This window comes from Sminthopsis crassicaudata, chromosome 6 (genome assembly GCF_048593235.1).
Source record: "Sminthopsis crassicaudata isolate SCR6 chromosome 6, ASM4859323v1, whole genome shotgun sequence".
NCBI classification, from domain to species: Eukaryota; Metazoa; Chordata; class Mammalia; order Dasyuromorphia; family Dasyuridae; genus Sminthopsis; species Sminthopsis crassicaudata.
Window position 1 is genome coordinate 34,527,502 of NC_133622.1, and position 16,713 is coordinate 34,544,214.

General features: G+C 33.3%; 1 long non-coding RNA gene across 2 annotated transcripts in view; it reads right to left on the minus strand.

Moving 5' to 3' along the window:
• The window catches only part of LOC141546919 (uncharacterized), a 79,512-nt gene that overhangs the window by 2,474 nt on the left and 60,325 nt on the right, over positions 1-16,713 (minus strand). Inside the window, exon 3 of one of the 2 annotated variants that reach the window (XR_012483463.1) lies at positions 2,659-2,686. The exons of the other annotated variant lie outside the window; for it this stretch is intronic. This is a non-coding gene — a long non-coding RNA (uncharacterized LOC141546919). The remainder of the gene's footprint in view (positions 1-2,658; positions 2,687-16,713) is intronic. 2 annotated transcript variants of the gene reach the window in all.

The following is a 16,713-nucleotide window of genomic DNA, read 5'->3' on the forward strand; positions in this document are numbered from 1 at the left end:
ATTTTTGAAATGAGAACAACATTTGTGATTACCCTACAGAATGTAAAAATTGGGAAATCATCAAGTAACTTCATGTGGCTACATTGCATTGTAATTTAGTTTTCATTAGTGATGAGATTGCTGCAGAATAATAAGTGGTCCTCAGTTCTAATAAGCTAGCCAAGTAAACATGAGTAAGGGCACCAGGGACTTATAGCTCTAAGTCACTCAGAAACTAGCAATTTTCCTTGCATTTCTAAACTAAAAACAGATGGGAATTTTGTTAAGAGGGAATATTATTTGCTTTTCTGTGCTATAAGTGTGAGATGAATATAGCTAATAATATCAAAACAGGTGTTCCACCCATTTCCCACCTATCTTTAGGTAGAAGGAGCTGAAATGTTATAGGAATGAATGAATGGATGGATGGATTTAAAGCCATGTGTTAAGTGCTTACTTTGTACCAAGGAAATGCTGCTTTAAGTTCTAGGAATATGGAGAAAAATAAAGCCACATTTTTCTCTCAAGAAGTTCACACTCTGGTTGTGAAAGATAATAAATGAAAGAAATTCAGAGGTAGATTATATAGAAAAACCCAGAAGTCCTAAAGGAACCAATAGCAAGGTTCAAAAGCTTTATATTAGCCCAATGGATCTGATGAAAGTGTCAGGGTATAGAGGGAGGGTATTGGATGCTCCTTCTAGCTGAAAAGAATTTATCTTCCATTCAAGTTTTATGGGCAATCAAGAAGCCTAGATGTTTGTGGCCAATAGAAGGGGAAAAGGATATATTAAATACAAAGTTTTTGTTAAATATGCATATTTAATCCTATAGGAATTTTTCTTTCAAAGGAGCAATAAAAAGTACTCAGTATGGGTAGCTGATGAGAGAAGAAAGTTTTTCTTCTTTTCTTCCTTTCTTCTTCCCTTCCTTCTTTATTTCTTCTTTCCATTCTCCTTCTTCCTTCATTGCTTGCCTTGGCTTGGCTTGCCTTAGTTTCCCTCCCCTTTTCTTATCCTTTTTTCTATTCCTCTGTTGCTACATATGACATTTTTGACCATAGGCCTCATTTTTGATTATCTTTATATGTGATTCCAGGAACTGCAGTCTTTTATTGTGAATGCTGCTAAGCGCTGTACAATTCTAATCATAACTTGAAATGGATTTGAATTGCTTTTTTCTTGAATTTGCTTTTCTCTTTGATCTGGAAATTTGGCAATAATATTCCTATGTGTTTTCCACAAAGGATCTCTTTGAGGTAGTGATTAGTGAATTTTTTTTTTTTCTATTTCTTCTTTTCCTCTCATAATTTGTCACTTCAGGATAATTTTCTTTGATTATTTCTTCCATTATTGAAAGAAGTTTCTTTTTTATTTGGACACAAATTTCAGATAGTCCAATTACTCTTATTTTTCTCTTCTTTTTATAATTTTTTATTATTAAAAGCTTTTTATTTTACAAAGCCTATGCATGGATAATTTTTTTCCAAAATTGACCCTTGCATAACCTTTTGTTCCAAATTTTCCTCTCCTTCCCCCCATCCCCTCCCCTAGATGGCTACCTCTGTTTTTTTTTTACTTCACCTGAAGCATAATAGATTCTGCTCCAGCCTTTTACCTTTACTTATTTATTTTGTGGTTTGATTTATCTAGTTCTGAGAGAGCTGGGTTGAGATCTCCCACTATTATAGTTTTGCTGTCTATCTCTTCTTGCAACTCTCTTAACTTCTCCTTTAGGAATTTAGATGAACCACTTGGTGCATATACATTTAATACTGATTTTGCTTCATTACCTATGGTACCCTTTAGCAAGATATAGTTTCCTTCCTTATCTGTTTTAATTAGATCAATTTTTGCTTTTGCTTGATCTGAGATAAGGATAGCTACCCCTGGTTTTTAATGCTTCATCTGAAGCATAATAGATTCTACTCCAGCCTTTTACCTTTATGTATTTATCACTCTGCTTTAAAAGTGTTTCTTGTAAAAAAGATATTGTAGGATTCTGGCTTTTAATTCAGTCTACTATCTACTTAGGTTTTATGGGAGAGTTTACCCCATTCATATTTACAGTTAAAACTACTAATTCTGTATTTCTTGACATTTTATTAACCCCAAATTATACTTTCTCTTTCCTTTTCCCCTTTCCCTCCTCCCCAGTATTTTACTTATGAGCACTACTTGCCTCAAGCAGTCCTCCCCCTTTAGAGATCCTCCCCCTTTCTTATACTTTAGCCCTAGTATTTCTCTTTTCTCTTCTATTTAGGTGACCCCTTCCTCTTTCTCCTTTCCCCTTCCACTTTTCTATAAGATGAGAGATGTTTCTTGGTGAAACCAAATCTATCTAATATTCTTTCTCGGACCAAATATGATGAGATTAAAATTTACACAATATTTGTCACCCTTTCTTCTTTCCTTCGATTATAATGTTTTCTTTGCCTCTTCCTGAGATGTAATTTCCCTCATTTTACTTCCACTTTCCCCTTTGTTTTCCTGTTGCAATCCATATTATAATAGTAAAATCAGATTATACACGTACTTTCAACCATAACAGAAATACAATTCTCAAGTTTTTTTTTTCTTTTTACATTTTTATGCTTCTCTTGAGTTCTATATTTGCAAGTAAAATTTTTTTGTTTAGCACTGTTTTTTTTTTTTTTCTTCAGAAATACATGGAACTTACCAGTTTTGTTGAATGTCTATCTTCTTCCCTGAAAAAAAAATGCTCAGTTTAGCAGGATAATTTATTTTTGGCTGCATTCCAAGTTCCTTTGCCTTTCAGAATATCAGATTCCAAGCCCTTTGATCCTTTAAAATGGAAGCTGCTAGGTCCTGAGTAATCCTTATTATGGCTCCTCTGTATTTGATTTTTTTCTTTTTTTTTTCTGTGTGCTTGTATGTTAGGATTCTTACAAGGTGCTATGTCACTGGAATGGATATAATTATCTAATTTAGCATGGTACTTAACAGTTCTCTACTTCAATAATGTATTTACTAGAATTCCATGAGATTCACACCTTTAAAAGAGCAAACATTTAAGGAGCTCCCACAAGCCCAGGGAGTACCCACAAGCCCACTCTCGGGGAGGAGGAGTCTGATTAATTCCCACTTTGACTTCTGTGCTGGCTGGAGACATTGGGAAGAGCTCTTGGGAACCAAAGAGAGAGAGAGGCCTCTAAGAAAGTTAGCCAAGCCCCAAGTGAAGGAGACAAGACTTGAAGGAAAAAATAAAGGATCTGGCAACAAGCACTTGGAAAGAGACAGTAAGGACTTTAACTCCTGGCTACATTTTGGGATTATTGAACTAAACTGAAACTAAGGATGGCTCCAGAAGCTCCCCAAGGGATTTGCTCCCAGAGAACGATCACAATTTAGAGAAAACAGATCATTACACTTGTAATATTTTTTCTTTGGTCTGATAGTTCTCAAATTTAGCCACAATATTCCTTGGGGGTTTATTTTTCAGGTCTCTTTCAGGAGGCATTTTGTGAATTCTTTCAATGGTCATTTTACTTTCTGATTCTATGATATCTGGGCAATTCTTTTTAATGATTTCCTGAAAGATAGTGTCTAAGCTCTTTTTTTCTTTATTTATTTTAGGGAGTCCAATAATCCTTAGATTGTCTCTCCTACATCTATTTTCCAGGTTGGTTGTTTTCCCATTTAGGTATTTTACAATTTTCTTTTCTTTTACTTTTTCTTTCTTTTTCTTTCTTTTTTTGTTTTGCTTCATTGATTCTTGTATCATTAAGTCATTTATTTCCATTTGTTCAACTCTGAATTTTAGTGAATTATTTTCTTCATTTACTTTTTTTACTTCTTTTTGTATTTTCCCAATTGAATTTTTAAATGATTTGTTTTGTTCTATGGAACTTTTTTTTTCCATTTCACAAATTCTGTTTTTTAAGGAGTTGTTTTCTTTTTCCATTTCACAAATTCTGTTTTTTAAGGACTTGTTTTCTCTTTCTGTTCCACAGTTTTTTGGGGAGGCAGTTGCTTTTTTATCAAATCTATCTTTTAATGAGTTATATGCTTTTTCCATTTCACTAAGCCTATTTTGTAGTGAATTTTCTCTTCTTAATCTGTTCCAGAGATTTTTTGTTCTTACAAGATGTCTTGTATTCTGTGCTATTTTTTTCATTTGCTATATTCTGTTTTGTTATTTCTTAGTCTCGTATAGTTTTATTGACTTCCTGTTGTCCAAAACTATTTTTCAAAGACTTATTTTCATCTTTGTGTCTACTTTTCTAGTTGGACAACTTTTTTTTTTTTCATAATCTTCTTGTTTTCCTTGGGTGGTTTTTATTTTTATTTTTCTTTAATGTTTCTCATTTGATTTTGATTTTTTTTTGAGTTTTTATATAAATTCTCTCTGGGCAGTAATTTACCATTACTCTTTGGGATAGAAGAAGCTCTTTTTACTTCAGTACCCTCTGCTGAAGATGGACCCCAGTTTTTCCTGTTCCCATAATAAGTTTCTATAGTTATATTCTTTCTTCTTTTCTGGTTTATTATTTTTTAAAAATTAGAAGTATTAGTGTAAGCACCTTTAATATGGAATGGAGGGATGGTGCCTCTTGATTCCTGTGAGCTCTCTCCTCTGACCTAAAACACCAAACCAAAACATCCCCCCTTTTGCAAATGCCTGCAGCCAGCAGCATCCCTGCCCCATTGCCTCTATACTCCCAGAGTGCTGGTTCCTTTTTGCCCAAGGCCGTGTCTCAGTAGCACAGTTGGGTGTTCCTAATTAGCTGAGGTTCCTTCAGTCTTCTGCGACTCAAATCTGACTCCCCATATTGTCCAAGAAGTGAAATTCTCTGTGCTTACCACTGAGGCTCCAGTTAAACCCAACTAGCCCCAGGGCTCCCCAACTTGGTCTTTGCAGAGCTAGCCCAAATGTGTTTGCACTTTATGTGGGTTAATCAGGGTTTGAGATCTTTTGGATGTTCTTGAGTTGTACCAGATCTTCTTCCAAATCTTGATTTTTCACCAATCTGTGTTCTTTCTCCTTGAGAAGCAAATTTGCTCTGTGCAGGAAATCTGGAGAGCTTGAAATTTACCAATTTACTCTGTCATCTTCTCAGAATCCTCCCTCCTAAAATATTTATTGAATTTTAATCAAAAAGAGTTAGTGAAAAATAAATCCTAAGCAATTCACAATCAATCACTTTCAATAAGTTTTCACCTTTCTACTATAACTTGGAGCCCTTAGTAAAGGTGAGCTATCAATCATTTCTCTCCTACCACTAATACCAATACCATAGCAACCAAATGATACAACATGCTGGTTCATTTACCGTGGAATCACAGGTCATACTCTAATTCCCACTTGAGGCTCCTTCTTCCAACACCAGGTGAACTCTGATACAAAGGTTAATGACACATTGCCCTTTAGGGAAATATCCCAAAACATTGCAATATTATATCTCAGCTGGTTTCCTATCCATTCTTACATATAAGTACGCTCTTTCTGGTAGCTTCTCTGTTACTGACCAGAAGTCTTGAGAGAAAAGGCTGTCACAGGCAGAGTATACTCCAGAGGAAATCTCCAAAAGGCCAGTTCATGGCGATATATAAAGTGCTCCTCTGACCCAGCTGCAAAGGAAAATATGGAGTCTTGCCTTTTGACTCCCATGCCACAAGTTCAGGCATCTGTTTTAAAACCACTTTATCACATATAATATCCTTGCACAATTAACCCTCGCTTCTATTGTAGGAGGATCAAGTGGTTGGGGAAATTGCTCCTACTTCTATATCCTTCAGCCAAAAGCAGATCCCAAAGATTTTATCATTGTTAAATCTAGGAAAAATGTGCATGCTCTATTAAATAAATGCATGCACACACACAAACCTGGTTTCTCTGGATCAATCTACCTTAATACAAATTAACCCACTGGACTGCACAAATTACAAAATCTTCCTTCTTTTGTGTCTTTTAACTTCCAGGTAAGGAAAAAAATAAGTCTTATTTGGGAAAACTTTAGAAAAGACATAATTGGCCAGGAGATGTTTATAAGTAGGAAAGGTTGTAGACTGTCTCTTATTCTAAATGCTCATCTAGGTGAAAGCTTAACAATACAAGTAGAAATCTTTTGCTTTGTGAGGAAAAAGATCAGATAAGAAATTGAAAATATTCTCTTTACAATTTTTGATCATTGTTGAAAACGTTCATGTCTGTGAACACAAAATATATATTTTTATACTTATTTTATACTTAAGCAGATATATATATATATTAATGTATGTATATATATATATATAATGTATGTATACATGTTTTTATACTGAGTCCCTCCATTTATAAGTTTTCTCTTACCAGTCATTCATATTTTCTTCCACAAGATTCATTAACTATTTTATTTTTGCTTTTAATTTATGGAATAAAACAAGCATTTCCATTAATTCTTGCAGAGTCCAGATCTACGGGCTAAGCAGTAGTAATAGTAAGTCAAAGCAGTACCTTAAGGTTTTGAAAAAAATTTTTTTTTCAAAACAATTCATGCCCTTTGAAAATACCTGCACGTACTCCCTAGAAGTAGTTCCCTTGGTGGCCAGATCATGTCTAATGAATTCAACTCTTTCTTTTCTGTCTAGAAAGTAATAATAATGCTTTTTTTCTGGTCCAAAGGTCAGGAATTCCAATTCTCTCCCAGGGAACAGTCCCTTAGGTATTGCCAACTGATTCAGCAACATGATAGCTAGATATTAACTTTAGTTTTTACTGAAGAGTAGAAAAACTTTACTTTAGGCAATATATGCCATAGTATGATGTTATCTGCTTCCTTTAAACACCTGTAGATCCTTTGAAGAGCTTCTAAGTACATGGAATTTCATATCATCTCTAGGATTGGGCTGATGATGTAGCCTCTATGGTAGCTGAGTTCTCTTCTTCCTCTTCAAACAGGTCCCACTATAATTCAAATGTGGTCCAAGCAGGAATCACAGTCATACCATTCCGGCAAAGTATCTGGGTAGTGTATTAGTGATTTATCACAAGATACTCTTTTTCTAAGACCTTTTTAGCAATATGATAAAATAAAATTAGTCCTCCATTTCTTGTTCACTTTCTCTTTTGGTTCACTTTGTTCCAAAGTGCTCAATAGCTTTGCAATTTCTCCCCTTTTCCAATTAAAATTTCTGATAATTAACCAACCTATATGGAAAATAGTTGACAATTTTCCCTCATTAAGGAGAATAATATGGATGCTAAACTGGAAGGAATTTTAAAAGGTGTTGAGTCTAACCCACTTAGTTAATGTGGCATCTTAAGTCTAGAACTGCTAAATGTGATTTGTCCAAGGTCATAGGTTATGAAGGGTGGGCCTAAGGCCAGAAACCTCTTAATTTAGATTTAATATTAAAATTAATTGAGCCACTCACAGGTAATTTAACAAGTTATAAAAAGAAAGTTTACTTAGCTTTAGCAGGGCATAGTGTGGTGACTATTTTAATTATGAAATATTAACCAAATCTGAAGCGATCCTAACTTTAAATGAGTAGCATTTTTTATGCCCTTTAATGACTAGAAAGCTAAGTTAATATGGCAAAAGACTATCAGAAAGCTGAATTAAGAGAAGTACAGATTGAACCATCAACTTCTAGCATGATCAAGTCCCAGGAACATCTTTGTTTCAGAAAACAAACAAACAAACAAACAAACAAACAAACAAAAAAAACCCCAAAAACCCAAAACTAGTTTAATTTGCCTTGTAGAATAGGTAAAGATATTGCTCTTGCCACACATGGGTAACAAGTTATAAAGTTGTAACTGAAATGAAGGTTCTCTGATTCCTGATTTATGACATCTTTAGTTCTCAGGACATAAATGTTAATAAATGCTTTTGATATCCACTTGGCTGATTGCCAATTGAGAAGGCTCAATTTCAGGACTTTCCAAGTGGCATTTGCCTTTTGATAGATCCTAATGAGATTTGAATTTCTGAAGATGAATGTCATGAAAGGTGTCCTTTTCTTAACATTATACCTATAGATATGCATATTTCTAGCCCTCCTTATCTACTACTCATTTCTTAGTTTTCTCCCTTCTACCAAAATTCTTTGAGAGTTTGTAAAATACGCAAATTCTTCTCTCATCATATCTGACTTATACCTTATGTCAATTATTTTATGAATTCAAGAAAAGTGAATTTCACAGAGCAGGAAGAAATCCTACATGTTGACATTGTTTACTAAACCGGGAATTCTACATGTAGTGTCAGACCATGGTTATTATAGCCATACCAGGGCACAACATAGTCTAAAAATAGATAGTTTTTGTAAGTCAGGTTCTTCCCTGATGCTTTGCTGCACTTGGGATTTTAGAGACAGTTAATGTTGGCTCACAGGCAAAGCAAACCAGTGCAGATATGCTAAGATTGCACATTGGTGGAAAATTCTATTAGGTTTCTAATAAGCCTTGACATACCCATAGTCTCAAAGTATAAAGGGTGGTCATGGCATTTTTTAGTTCTGTACCTTGCTGTGAAAATGTATTTTGAAACCTGTCAGGTATGATCTGGCATAATTCAGGACCAGAGCGTCAACAGATGTGGCAGCTTCCAATATTTTTGTTAAATTTTATTTTAAGCTATCCTGCATTTGTCATTATATAACCTGACACTTTCTTAGTTCTTTTGGGGAGGCAGTGTAGTGATAGAAAGAGCAGTAGATTGGTAGACCGAAAATCTGGATTGAACATCCCAGCTTCACTATGTACTAAATATACGCTTGTGAAATTCTCTAGGTTCTTGGCAAAATTCTAGACCATATTATTAAAGGGATGGTTTGTGAACATTCCAAAAGGGAAATAGTGATCACAATCTGATTGCAGCCTATCCTGCCAGGCTTATTATACATGAATCCCCTTCTCACACTCTATATTTCAGCCAAACTTATTTATTTAATAGCCCTTATATGTGATATTCCTGTTTTTGTCTCTCTTCCCTTAACTCAAGCTATCTCTCACACCTGGTAAGTTCTCTCCCTTCACTATTAACTCCTAAAATCCCTAGATATCCATAAAGTATAGCTCATTTGCCACCTTTATATGAGGGCTTTCCTGATTCCCCTAATTGTTAATGGTATATATCTTCCCAATATGCATTTTGTCTTGATTTATGTGTATACATATTGACCTGCAATGGAATGAAAACATAGTGTTAGGTCTGGAGTCAGAAAGTAAGTTCAAATATATCTTCATATTTAAGCTGGATGACTCTGGGCAAGTGATTTAACCATTGTCAGCCTCAAGGTCCTGAGTATAATAATAGTATTCACCTCCCAGTGTTGTAAAAATCAGATGAGATAATGTTTCCAAAGCATTTAGCACATTTTGGCCATTTAGTCATTTCTGTTATGTATAAATCTTCATGACTTCACTTGGGATTTCTCTTGGGAAAGACCTTGGAGTGGTTTCCCATTTCCTTCTCTTTTTTACAAATGAGGAATCAGACAAATGGAGTAAGTGTCTTTGAATTCAGGAAAATGAATCTTTCTGACTATAAGAGTAGGTAAATCAGGGAAATTTAGAGACAATGCTTATATTTCTCCAAAATATTTGCAAACTCATGCAATTCCAATAGACAAACACAAAGACATGAATTAGATGGATTGAGCATTGATTAAATGAACAGAGCCAAAGAGCTGTCATTCACAGGACAATGGTAACATGGGAAAATGTTTTCTAATGGACTGTATTAAGGAAATGTATTTACTTGGTCCTGTGCTGTTTGGCATATTTATCAATAAGTTAGATAAAATTATAAGAAGCAGGGTTATACAATTTTAAAATGTCACCAAACTGAGGAAATAAAGTATAATACAATGGATAAAAAATGAGGATATAATTAATAATAATTAATAAAATTGGCACTCTGTAGGATGCCTATCAATTGCGAGAATGGCTAAATGAACTGTGGTATATGATTGTGATGGAATATTATTGTACTATAGTAAATTATAAGCAAGATGATTTCAGCAAAAATAATCTTGGAAAGATGTACATGAACTGATGAAAAGTGAAGTGAACAAAAACAGGAAAATTTTATACACAATGACAATAGAGAGTTTTGTATGGTGAAGAACCAAGAATGACAGCTATCCTCAACAATACAATGATCCAAAACAATGCCAAAGGAATAATGATGAAGCATACTCTCTGCCTCCATAGAAAGAACTGATGTTGTTTGAAGACATCCTTAAACAGGCTTTAAAAAACAATAATTAGCCCAATCGAATATGATGAATTTTAATGTAAAAAAGTACAAAATTATGGATGCGGGATCAAACCTTTCTTTTATAGAACTGGTTAAGAATAATTATATAAAAGTTTTTTTTTGGTCTTACCACATTTGGATGACCACTTTTAATTTTTGGTGTCACATTCCATGAAGAACACAGACAAGCTAGAATATCCTCAGTAGAGAGCAGGATGGTAAGATAGAAGACTGTTCCACTAGTTAGTATATATGTAGAATCATCCTATACATACTTCTATTTTTACATTCTTTCTCTGGATTCAGATAGTATCTTTCTTCACAGGTCCTTTGCAGTTAAGTTTTTATAATAGTCAATATGATTTATTCATTCCAAGTTATCCTTAAAATATTATTTCTATTGCCATATTCAATATTCTCTTGGTTCTGCTCATTTGGATTTTCAATATTTCCTGTAATTTTATTTATATTTTTCCGAGGTCATTGAGTTAATCATTTACTACAGCATAGTAATTTTATATCACAGACATATACCACAACTTGTAGAACTATTTCCTAATTTTATAAGCTTTCCAATTCTTTGCTATCACAAAGAGAGCTGCTATAAATATTTTAGAACATATAGAATATAACATCTCATTTTGTGTTGTTGGAATGGTTTCTTTAGACTTGTGTCTTTCCATTACTTTTAGTAATTGTTACTTTGCTTCTTTAAAATATAAAATTGTTCACATAAAACTGAGGCATCATTCAATAGTGTTCACAAAATAATATGAGTTGTTATGTTTATATCAGAGTTCGTTTTCTGTCCAAAACTGCTTATCTGATTGAAACTCATTTCTTTATACATAATTTTTCAAATTTTTTTTATTGAAACAATCATTTTTCCTAATCATTTTAAGCATCAGTAGTAACGTCTTAAATCCTTTAATTATTGATAGAACTCTTTTTTTGCCCTTATAAAAATACTACTTTTCTTCATCTTTCTCACCTCTAAATTTCTCTATATAAGTGGATTACTATCTTAAACAGATAATATGCTATACAGTAATCCTGAGGCAGACTTGTGACACAAATGGGAATTTTTTTAATCTACCCTGAGCCTCTAACCTAACATTATTCTATCTCAACAAATTTCCCTCATGCATTTCATGCTCCAAAATTACATATATTATTTACACACCTTCTCAATCACATTTCCACTTGCCAAAATGGAATGTATGGGGTAAGTGGTGTGTGGAGGTGGGGGTAAGACCAATGTGATTTTTTTTTAAAACAAAGTTTATGTTTACAGAAGAGCTTGTTAAATCAAATAAAACACTTCTGGGCAAAATCTTTAAAGCTTTTATCTTTCAGTAGAAGGCTCTCCTAGCCTTTTTCCATCTTTTGCCCTTCTTTCCTAGGCTTCAATAATACCAAAAGAATAAGGGTCAATAGACTGATGTCCTACTTCTGACAAGTTTTCATTCTGTGGCCTAGAAAATCACTGAAAAATTGATTTAAACTTTTTAAAGCTTTTTCCCCTGTATTAACAAGTTGGAAAGAATAAATATTCCAAGGTCTTCTTGACTATAATACTAAATTGCTGGAAAGCATTTTTGGGAAGAAAAATAGAAACTTCCTGATTACCTATATTTAATGATCCTAAGCTCCCCTTCACAATCTTAAGTACCTCAACCAATGTCCTAAGCTTCTGTAACACAAGACTAGCCATTCCATTCACAATCCTAGCACTTTAAAAAAGAGAGGATGTTCTAGAGTGGTCTGCTCTTTCATCTGGTAAATGCTACTTGTAGTATCTTTTTCATATTGAAATAGTACATGACTTTGCCACAGGAATTCTGGGACTATAACTTCATTAAGTATGATAGTCCATTTTATTTCTTATGAGTGTGATATTTCTATTTGGTTATATATGTTAATATGACACTTTTCCTTCCCTTTTTGAGAAAATATTGATTATACAAAATTGACAGTAGCACTAAGAATGGGATTTAATATGCTTTGTAGACTTCATGAACAAGAGTCATAGTAGGCATAGATCTTTTGGTGGAAGGAACATGTTGATATAGATGGGTCTGTTTTAAAAGATTGTACTACCTGTGTGTCTATAAGTAAGCCCACAGTCTTGATAGGCCTTGATTCACTAACCAATAAAGTAAGGATGGCCAATGTAATTTCTTAGAACACTGCCATGTCTGAAACTATGATCTCGAATATGGGTGGTCTGACAATAAATCATCCTCTATTGGCAGAAAGATCCTGCTTCCACAATAGAGATAGATGCCTATATTAGTTTTAATCTATCACAGATTCATTTGCATTCAATATTTCTTAACAATTATTATATGAAAAGCACTCAGAATAAAAAAAAAATAAAAATGAATATGATCACAGCCCTAGAGAGGCTTACAGTTTAATGTGTGAGGATGGGAAAGAAAGAATAATATAAATAAGATATAGACTGTTTATACCCATATATCTGCAGGTAGTCAAAATAAGTGGGCAGTATAAGCTTAGTTGTGTGTATGTGACATATCAAACAAATAAATAGCTTAATTCAAGGTACCTGTGACTTTGGTTGTACAACAAAGTTCATAATCCATGGAGCCTGTCCTGGAGGACAGGAATGTAGGAAGGTGAGAGGAAGTTATGGGTATGATTGCCCCTTTGAAAATGCATTCTGAATAAATATCACAGAGACAAATGAAATATGGAATATTTAAGAAAAGTCCTTAGAGATACTATGGTCTAATTTTCTAATTTTATAGATGAGGGAATTGAGCTTGATGCCAAAGAAAAGTACTTGCCAAAGATCAGACAGCTATTGACTAACTGGCAGAACTTAGATTAGAGCTCAGTTTTCCAGACTCACAGTTCAGGACTTGTTTACCTAATGCTATACTTTTGTGTACAGCAAAAGGCTTCTCCTTTAATGTTTCTATTTACAACATTTCACTTTAAACTACAGACCTATATGTATCTAAGCTCAGAATTTATTCTAAATAAGCTAGAAAGTCAGTATGTATTTCTTTTTTGTATTATTATTTATGTGGATGGTTAAGAAATAAAACTTTGAGGGCCTGCTGTGGAAGGAATAAAGGCAATAGGAATGCCTGGGAATGGGAAGAAAACGAAGAGGAAATTGCAGATGTTGTGCCTTCCTTCAAAGGCTTTATTAGTTTCAAAGACAAAACATATGTTTATGAGATAACTGCAAAGCAAAACTTTTGTACATAGAAAATAGCTACCTGTAATGTGCTGAAGTTAGCAGCAGTGTTAGTATTACACGACACATTTATCAGTTAGAAATTAGGGAAAATTGATTATGCCTGTTTCAAAACCTTTGCCATCTGGTTGCTTTTGTTTTTTCAATAAGAATAACAAATACTCTTAGGCAATCATAGTAGCTATCAAACAATTCCAATTTTAATTCTCCTCTCTTTTTCCCCCTACAAGGAAGCCATATGTTTGGAATCTTGGTAGCAAAACATTTCTGTGAAAGAGAGGGAGAATTATTTTTATGGGAAGAAATGCAAGCAATGGAATATATACATCATCTACTTCAGTAACTATGTATTGTGTTTAGTAACTCCATTCTATCTAGTTGTGATCATTTTGTTGTTTCCATGAGCACAATATAATTTTGAGAAGTATTAAAGGATTGATGTATGTATATTTAGATTGCCTTTGAGAACCTGCAAAGTTGCTTTAATAATTTCTAGTTTCCTATAAAAGTAAAGGCCTATATTTTTTTAATTCCAACACTCTATTGATATTATTATAATATATTATAATATAATACGTATTATAATATAATAGCTGAATTATAGAGTTTATGGAATGCTGTTAAATTTAGAAAAAAACTGAGGAGGTTGGAAGAGGTAAGATTGCCTTTAAAAGGCAAATGGGTAATTTTATATTTGATTCTGGAGGCAAAGAAAGGCCAAAAAAGTTTATTGGATAGGGGGATGAATAGGGGAATGAAACGGTCATCTCTTTTCCACTTTGGAAAATGAGTAATTTTATATTTGATTCTGGAGGCAAAGGAAGGCCAAAAAAATCTCTAAAGCATTAAAAATAACTATCCCTGCATGTGCATGGAGAAGCACATGATAGATATGAGTATGTTGCTACATATAGTCAATAAAGATTTTTTTTTAAAGACTAAATGATTTTAAGGAAATTTTATCATGAAAGGTAAGATATACTGGAAATGTGGTATGGACAAGGGAAGGTAGTTGGATAGTTGAAAAGTCAAATTATTCTAATATTACTGGTCAAAAAGGAGGAAAGCCTGTGATTCCCTTATGTCATACTTATATACATACAATGACAAGAGATGCCTAGGATGAGAAAGCATTGATAAGTTTCAAGTGGTAATATTAGAAGGAATTGAACAAATCATACCAATTTCTGCTTAATTTAGTATTGGGTAATTGAGTTATTTGAAAGAGAATAAGAGCTATTTTTTTTACTCCTGGAGGCCAGAATTAGGAACCATGGGTGAGATTATGGAAAAGGCCAATTTAGGCTTGATGGAATGAAGAATAAGGCTAACAGGAAAAGTGTACAAGAGAGAAGGAAGCTGCCTTAAGAATTAATGAGTTTTCCATTTTTGCAGGTGTTTCATAAGAAGCCAATTGACCACCTGTCAAGTAGGCTTTAGTGAAGGTATGTTTTTGAGTAACAATTAGATTAGTTGCCTGCTAAGATCCTTTCTAATTCTGAAAATTCTGTGCTCCTATGAATAAGGATCGGACAAGATTTCTCAGTACTATAGGACATACTGATTTTTTTTTCTCTTTCTGTTTTTGTCTGTTTGGAAGATCATAAAGGGAAGCTTACCAACTATTTAAGGCTAAGCTTATAGACATGAAAAGTAAGTCACAGGAGAGACTATTCCAAAAAAAGAGAAATTTGTTAGATTTCACCTCTTAAGTATTCTTTAAAAATAATGGTTCATGAGGAGAGTATAATAGTGTGAAGTATATTGAATTTGTAATCCAAAGCATGGGCTCAAATTGCAGTACAATTTACTATTTCTGTTACTGGGTGAATTACTAGCCTATTTAGACCTCAGTTTCCTCATCAATAAAATGAAATGATTGGGCTAATATGGCTTCAAAAGTCCCTTCCAGTTTTAAGTGTATGCAATTCTCAATGTGATTTCTATTGCAATAATGTGTGAAAGGGTTGGCAAATACCCTGGACCAAAAGATAAATGAAATGTTCTCAACAAGTTTTGTCAATGAGAATTCCCACAGATTACATAGGGATAGGCAATCAAATTCCCCAAATTGCCCTTATTCGTTCAACCTCATTAAGTTGACCAACCCTCTCCCTTCATCAATATTTTAGACAATAAAATAACCACAAATTGCTGTAATTCTAAAAATCAATTTCTTTTTGAAAATAAATAATGACATCAGAAAGAATAAGCTACATTATCTAGAAACTAGTCTGATTTTCATAATAGAGGGAGTTTAGAAACTCCATTTACATTAAGGAAAAAATGCTTTCCCTCCCTTGATTTAGAGCGGAACCTCAAACCTTTATTAAATTAAGTTAGCATGCATGTGGGAAAATATTTGCAATTACATTAAAATAATGGTTTCAAACAAAGATTCAAGCTCTACTAATTAAGTTCAGAGTAAACCAGAGCTCAACCTTCTTTGTTGTTTGCTAATCATTAGGTTTGGGTAACATACTCAGTAGGCTCATGCAACATTAAATATATATTAACTATTTTCCAGAAAGTAGGCACAAAACTGGGAAAAATAAAGTTTCAACATGCTTTAGTCTATGAAGAATTTAAAGTTGTGCAATGCTTCATTAGAGGAAGGCATATAATGTTTATTATAAGATTTTTCCCTTGAGATAAAATTCTCAAACTTTTTCTTATTGAATTCTTTCCTAACCTCTCCCCCCCATCCTCATCCTAATCTCTCATTTGCTTCTTTTTTATTCTACCTTATATAAATGTTATCTTTTTGTAATAATAACTGAATGGATGATGGATTATTATAACTCAGAAAATACCTCCCAGCATTTGGGATTGAAAAAATATAGATGCAAAATATGCATATTTATTTATGTATATATAATATGTGCATATGTCATAACTCTTGTTCATAGATCAGAATCCTTTTCAGATTATGGTTTGTTAGGGAGCGCAGAATATGCCCCAAGACTAAATTCATAACAAAAGATAATTAAAGTATTAACACATAGAGAGTCATAATAAGATATTTCCCCTAAAATTGCAGCACTTTTTTTCCCCATAAACACATAAATACTAGAAAATAGTATACTATTATTTATTTATATTGTCTGCAGCTTTTTATTTTTAAAATGTTAATATATTTTTCAATTTAATAATTTTAACATTCATTTTTTAAAATTGGGTTCTGAATTCTCTCCCTCCCTCTCTCTCCTTTTCATTCTCTGTAAAGACAAGTAATTTGATACAGATTATACATATACAGTCATGCAAAACATATTTCTGCGAAGGTCTGGTCTAG